We start from the raw sequence: 8,280 nt of genomic DNA, 5'->3' as shown, positions 1-8,280 counted from the left end.
CTTTATCCCTCTCAAAATGAGCCCACTTCTTTTCTCTGATTCCTTGTAATTCAACATCGGCAAATGAGAACACCCTTTTTGTTGCTGTCTAGTGATAATATGAGAATCATATTACTCATTGACTCATAAAGTTACCTCCTCCTCTGAGGCACAAACCGACTGATTATAACCCTTGTACCATCAAACTCCTAACCATGGTCTCCTCTCTGTGGTGAATCTCACACACTCTTCCCTCAGCTCTGCTGGCTTCAGCCGTACTGACCTTCATTTGATCCCTAAAACACACCCGTCTCGTTTCTGTCTTGAAGGATTTGTATACGCCGGTGCCCTGCTGGCAATATTCTCCATTATCAGTCTGCTTCCTGTGCCTCCACACACAACTCTCACTGCCTATGAAGCCCCGAGTCATCCTCCTAGTCCCCATTTAAATACCCTTAATAGAGCATCTATTAGTCAGGAACTTAGCAAGAAACAGATGGCATGTCCAAACTAGAATACTTAAAAGAGGGCTTAACTAAGACACTACTTACATAGACGTGGACACATGTAGGGAAACTTCAAGAGACTACAGTACCCTAGGGCAACTAACACCACTAGAGCAGGAGATAAGGGGGGAGAGAACTGGACAGTAAGAGCGCCATGGAGAAGTAAGTACGGTGACAGATGGTCAAGGGACAAAACCAGCCCAAGACAGTCATGCGAGGAGGAGGGAGTTAGAGGAATAAATATATCTCCTTTTGATCCTTCCTTCCTCTAATCTACCAGAGCATCCCCACTGGGCAAACCAAACCAGAAGTCAGAGAACATCGAGTGTTCTGTATCGGTCGGCTTCCTGTTACGGATCCTCGTTGGTACTCGGGAACAAGTCAGTTTTCCCTATTAAACACCATGTAGTGCTCTGTATTTATTTTCTTTTCAGATAGCTAAGCCTATATGTTGTCCTTTTAGTAACAATCCTCCTCCTTAGGTTTTAAATTCTTGAAGAAAGAGTATGGCTTCTATATATTTTATAATATACAGCCTAATGTTATAGCTCACAACTCTGAATTTGCAGCAACATTCACATTCCTCTTGGTACATATGTGCCAGTAGTCAACGTCAAAGCCCTCCATGACACTACAGAACATGCTAACAATATGATGGCTTTGAAGGGCAATGTTTCCATTAAAATTTGAAAGCACAGTCTTGTATGTGTTAGGTTCATGCTTCTAGTCCACACTTCTGTGTATCTATGTGCACCGATTATAGATTAACTTATTCTTCAGGTGACTTTGTAATACTCCTTGTTTTTGACTCAGGGTTTCATAGCCTTATGGAATAAACTCTTCCACATACTCAAATTTCTTCTCTTACGATTTTCACAGTAATCTACATCAGTGCTGTGCTCTGTTTTCCTGAGAATACAATGAAATAGAACGTAAATCTACAAAGACAATTGGAAATGCCCTCTTTCAACTAGTGTGTGGAGTATAATGAATTGAGTACTTCCTCGGGTAGAGACCATTTCAAGGGAAGATCATGTTCCCACCTTCCTCCCTCCCTCAAATTCCCTTGACTTAGTGCTGAGATCCTTGTTCCTACCAAAGCAGTGGTATAGCTTTTTTTCTAACTCTCTGGCCAAGTAGAAACTAAGAAAAGTCAGTTATCAAGACCTTCCCAGGAACCTGAGACAGTAGCCATTCTCCTGTATTCTGACTGATCTCCTCAACACTGGTAGCCACTTACCTTTTGACTGCTCTCTAAGTAGTTTTCCTTTCCATTCAGAACAGAATATTACAAAAGAAGTTGTGGTGTATTTATACAATGGAATACTGCTCAGCTATGAAAAAGAATAAAATCATACCATTTGCAGCAACATGGATGGACCAGGAGATTGTCATTCTAAGTGAAGTAAGCCAGAAAGAGAAAGAAAATACCATGATATCACTTATATGTGGAAGCTAAAAAAAAAGAGAAGTAAACTTACTTACAGAACAGAAACAGACTCACAAACATAGAAAACAAATTTATGATTACCAGGAGGGGAAGGGAGTGTGGAAGGATAAACTGGGAGTTGGGATTTGTAGCTACTAACTACTGTATATAAAATAAACAACAAGGTCCTACTGTATAGCATGGGGAACTATATTCAATATCCTATAGTAACCTATAATGAAAAAGAATATAAAAATGAATGTGTGTATGTATATGTATGATTGAACCATCATGCTGTACACCAGAAATTGACACAGCATTGTAAACTGACTGTACTTCAATAAAAAAGAACAGAATATTACAAATACAAATATTTTTCAAAGCACTGGTTATAATTCTAAAAATGCCTCCTTGCTAAGTGAAATGCCATTCGGACTGAGCTTTCCATGGTCATGTGATAATGCTAACCAGGCCTGACTGGCCCATTATCAAATGGCCTTTTGGGCCACTGCAGGCACTTACTGTGCTATCCAGTAAAGCCCAGCACGCATAGGGACATTTGGGTATTTGCTGGATCAGTGCAGTAACACTGTGTTTTATCACTGTTTTTAGCAGTCAAGACTGCACATTCAAAAAGGACAATATTCTAAGCAGCGACTCGATTTGGTTTGCATAACCTTTGAATATAATCTAATCTGTTTCAGACTTTTGGCTCAAAGTCACTTTAATGTCATCACATTTTCCTGCATTACAGTCTATTTTTTGAGCCTTCATAAAAAAAAAAAACCCTTTAAATAAGTATTTTGATGCACTTATTGATGCTTTCAACTTGAGATTACATTTTTATCAGGTTAATAGAACTATTAAAGAGGGACAAACCTATTCAGATAATTTGGGGGAGTAGCCATATTTTTAAAGTAATGTTAAACTGTTTTTATCCATTGAACTGATACATCATGTTGATAGTGTTTTAGACAGTTAGCTGGATTCAACACATTGTATAGAATGCTCTATGACCAACCTCAAATAATAAGGGCGTCTCTCTATGACTTTGCCACAAACTGGACCACAAAATTTTGACTTAGATTATCAAAAAAGAGTAATTATACAAGACCATTGTTTAGATCCCAGTTTGATTAATTCTGCAGGTGACTATCATACCACACGTTTCCTTCCTTTCTCTTTACATTCACAGAGACGGAGCTTGAAAGAACTTCAGTTTATTTTACCCAATCCCTTCCTTTCACAGCTAAAGAAACTGAGGTCCAGAAAGGAGAAAGATGTGCCCCTGATTACAACATCCAACAGACCTCAAGTCATCTCAATCCTATTCCTTGCCCAGTGTTCTGTCCACACATAGGGTATGAATGAAATCAGGTCATCCAGTAGATAGAGGGGAGAGTGACAGTCATAGAATTAGGTTGAGAAACACAAGGTTGTACTTAGTTTAGAGTGTCCAGCATGGAAATAAGGCATATCAGAAGATCCATCCAACTCCTTACCCTGCATCTCAAGCCCAGAGTCGCATGAATAAAACATTCATTATGATACACAGTAGCCTGTTTACACAGATCCATAAGTAATGAATTGTATTAATATTGAATTTGGTATATGTGGGGACATCATAAAGAATCACAAAGCACTGGATCAACCAAACATTTATGTCATATCCAATTCTGCCTGTGTCAGAGGGACATGGCCATGATTGGCTAGAGATGAACCGGACTCATGAAAAACGTTGCCCCAGTATGTCTCTAAGCAATGTAAATACATTTTTTCAAACTTGACTCTTAAGCTTGATGAAATTCTCTTTCAGGGAGATCTCAAATGTAATCCCACCACCAGCAATTTCCATAATCTAAATAAATTACAAGTAAATTACTTAGGAAACACTTGAAAGACTAAGGATAGAACAGTGACAAAAATTAATTGATTTTGACTTCACTAATTTGTGACTGGATAAATCAAATGACAGTTGTCAGGACCCTCATATTTCAAACTCTACTGGACATCATGAGACAAATCTAAAGTAACACCCATGGAAAAGCTCACTGAGGCTGAGTTTCACATAAAATGTGCAATTTGATATTTTACATATAAAATGCAATAGAAATATATTGATATGTGCATGTAACTATTGACTTCTATGATTACCCCCATTTCATTTCGAGTTACTATTTATATTGTGATGGAAAAGCATGATATAGCAGAAAGATCCCAGCTGTTCAATTAAGACAAACCTGGCTTTAAAATTTGACTTCATTCCAGAAAATGAAATTAATTAACTTCCTAGAACTAAAAATTCCTCATCTATAAACTAGAGCTACTAACATTACCTTGCAGATAGCATTTTTCAGCAAATGGTACCTGAATCACGTTTAATGAATATAATCTCCCTAATGCCATCTCAGTTGCTAAAATAAAAAAAGATATTGGAAATGCCAAATATGGAAAATACAAATTAGATTTTTAGCACATTGATATTTCTCTGTACTTACCAATCAGAGTGTCATAACTTTATGGAAGTAACCTCTCTATGTCCATTAAGCCAACTTCAGTATCTCTGTCTTCTTTTGTGTGATTCAACTTTTTTAAGTTTTGTTTATATTCTAAATTAATGTTGACATTATACTTTTTATTTCCTACTTTTCAAATTCTCTAAATTGCTTTTTTTTAAATTGTTTTTTAAACAATTGTTAAAAAAATAACCTCTACATTTAAGGGGTCTATGAACAATGATTTATCCACAGCCATTATTCTCAGTGTGTAGTCTACAGACTTCTGTGGACCCCCAAGATCCTTTCAGGGGGATCTGCGAGGTCAAAACAATGTTCTCAATAATAGTAAGATACTATTTGCCCTTTTCACTGTGTGGACATTTGCAGCAACGGATAAACCTGGGGCCTGAGCATGAGTCAAGGTAGTGGCTTCACAAAAAGTCAGTTTCACTTAAGAATATTTCTGGAGAAGCAAGGGAAATTATTAACTTAATTAAATCTTGACCTTCAGGCCATGACTTTTTAATATTCAGTATAACACATGAGGAGTACACATAAAACACTTCTACTGTGTATGGAGGTAGGGTGGTTGCCTTAATGAAAAGCACTTGTGTGATTGTTTTAGTTGCAAGCTGAATTAGTGATTTGTTTCATGGCACGCCATTCTTACTTGATAATAACGACTTACAAACTATACCTTTGTCAGATATGGGTATTTAGCAAACAGTTCCTTGGAAATGAACAAAATGAGCCTGTCACTTCAAGAAAAACAACTGCCAGTGATAAAATTCAAAAATTTTAGTAAAAATTAAAATTTTGGAAAACTTGCATCCACCACAGTAAGCTTGAAACCTTCCTAATACTTAAACTCCCTTCTAATGATTGGTGATATTTTAAAAATATGATTAGGTAGCTATTATCTAAGTATTTGCTCAATTGAAATCAAAGCACAGATCCACAGGATGTTAATAGGAGCTTTAATCATCATCAGCCCAAACTGGAAACAACTCAAACGCCCATCAACCGGTAACTGGCTAAATAAACTGTGGTGCATTGATACAACAGCATATTTAGTGACAAAAAGGAACTTGTAGTAGGCAGGAAAAATGACTCTCTAAAGATGTTTATGCCCTAATCCTTGGAAACTGTAAATGTGTTATGTTATTTTTTAAAAAGAACTTTCACATGGGAATAATGGTAAGGACCTTGAGATAGAGAAATTATCCAAGGTTACCCAGGCAGGCCAATCTAATACCATCAATCCTTAAAAGCAGAAAGCACTCCCTGGTGGCAGCCGGGGAGAACTGTGATGCTAGGGTCAGAGAGATTCAGAGTGGTTGGTTTTGAAGATGTAGGAACGGGACCACCAGGCAAGGGATGGAGAAGCTAGAAAAGGCACGAAAGTGGCTGCTCCCCTAGAGCCTCCAGAAAGAAGGAGAGCCCTGCTGATAGCTTGATTTTAGCCCCATAAGACTTATGTCAGACTTATGATGTATAGAATTTTAACATAATAAATTTGTGTTTTACAACAACATAAATGAATATTAAATGTGTTGTGCTAAGTGACAGAAAACCATGTATCATTCCATTTACATGTATTCTGAAAAAGCAAAGCTACAGAAATAGGCAACATATGAGTGGTTACCAAAGACTGGCGTTGGAAGGAGAAATTGGATACACAGGGGCAGCAGATAAAACTTTTTGGAGTCATGGAAATGTCCTATATCTATCTTTTAGTGATGTTTACATGAATGCTTGCATTTGTCAAAAAGAACTAGTCACCAAAAAGGACGTAGCTAACTGAGTGTAAATAACACCTCAATGAAGCTGACTTCAAAATGTTTTTTTTTTCAGTTTTAATTTCACATATAGTAAATATCAAGAGAGAAAAAGCACATAAACAAAAGCTCTTTGGGGTCCCGAATGATTTTGAGAGTGTAGAGGATCCCTGAACCCTAAGAGTTTTGGAACCTGTGATTGAGTAGCTACTTCCAACTAGATCATTGTACTTGGGAAGAAGAATAAATGTTTTTATCAGTTCCAAAATTATTTTTGGTCACTACTGGACTGTAAGCACCATGAAGGTAGAAAGCTTATTCTGGTAACTTGTTCCCACAGTATCACCAGAACATAGCACAGAATCTGGCACAAAGCATCTGCATCGAACTCCTATTGACGATGGAACAAATTATCACATACTTAGTGGTGTGACATAACATAACATCTTTTGGTTCTTGAGGTCAGAAGTCTGAAATGGGTCTTAAGGGGCTAAAACCAAGATGTCAGAGATGCATTCTTTCTGGAGACTCTAGGCTTGCCTTTTCCAGCTTCTAGAGCCTGCCTCAGTTCCTTGGTTTCTGGCCCCTCCCCCCACCATCAAAGTGATGTAGCATTCTTCTAACGTCTCTCTGACTCTGATTTTCTGTATGTCTCTCCCATCTTTCAGGACCCTTGCCAGCCCAAAAGGAGAATCCAGAACAAGATCTTAAACTTAATTACATCTTCAAAGTCCCTTCTGCCATGTTAGGTGCTACAGTCACAGGTTCCAGGGATTAGGATACGGATATCTTTGGGGAGCCATTTTTTTGCCTACCACAGTACACACACAATAAAAAATGTATAACAACTCCATCGGGAAACCATTCATATACCTTACAATTCACGCCTTTAAAGCATGCAATTCAATGGTTTTAGTATATTCATGGAGTTGTACATCTAGCAACACAATCAATTTTAGAACATTTTCATCACGCGAAAGAGAAACTCCAGGCCCATTAGCAGTCTCTGTCTATTTCCTTCCAAACTACACAACAGACAACCAATAACATACCTTCTGCCTGTGTAAATTTATGTAAATGAAATCATGCAACCTGTGGTCTTTTGTGAATGACTTTCACTTAGCATATTTTCCAGATTCACTAATGACGTAGCATGGATCCGTACTTCATTTCTTTTTATGGATGAACAGTACATATTTGTCCATTGAAGAGACATTTACGTTGTTTCCACTTTTTGTTATTATGGAGAATGCTGCTATGAACATTTGTGTGCAAGTCTTTGTATGAACATAAGTTTTCTAAGTATTTGTCTTAGGAATACACCTAGAAGTGAAATTGCTAGGTTGCACAGTAACTCTATTTTTAACTTTTTGAGGAACCACCAAACTGTTCTCCACAGAAGCTGTGCCATTTTACATTGTCATCAGCAGTGCACGAGGGTTCTAATTTTTCCACATTCTCACCCAAACTTTTTATCTATCATTTAAATTAAACAATCCTAATGTGTGTGAAGTGATATCTCACTATGATTATTTTTTATCTCATTATGGTTTTCACTCACATTTTCCTGATGACTAATGATGTTGGATACCTTTTCATATGTTTATTGGACATTTAAATATTTTCTTTGGAAAATAAATATCTATTCAAATCCCTTGCATATATTTGAATTAAGTTATTTTTCTTTTTATTATTGAGTTGTAGAATTCTTTGTATTGTCTAGATTCAAGTCAGATAAAAGATTTGTAAATCTTTTCTGCCATTCTTGTGTATGTGTGTGTGTTTTTTAAGGTATGACAGGCCAGGTTCCTTTTTCATAAAAATAATATGCCATATCAATCAATTTTTAAATCAAATCCTTAAAAGAAATTTTTTAAATATTGAATTTTCTAGTTGTCAAACAATATAGTCACGGGATGAAAAAAGATAAAAGACAAATAATGGAAATAAAAACTCTGAAACTACTCCAATGCCTAAAATAAGAAATTTGAAAAATAAACAATTTATGTTATTGCTTGGAAAATATGGTTTACTCTTAATCTCACATTCACTTTGAATGCTTGACATATAATTTAATACCTAAAAATACT

This window comes from Vicugna pacos, chromosome X (assembly GCF_048564905.1).
Source record: "Vicugna pacos chromosome X, VicPac4, whole genome shotgun sequence".
Taxonomy (NCBI): Eukaryota; Metazoa; Chordata; class Mammalia; order Artiodactyla; family Camelidae; genus Vicugna; species Vicugna pacos.
Note: the sequence above shows the minus strand (reverse complement) of the source record.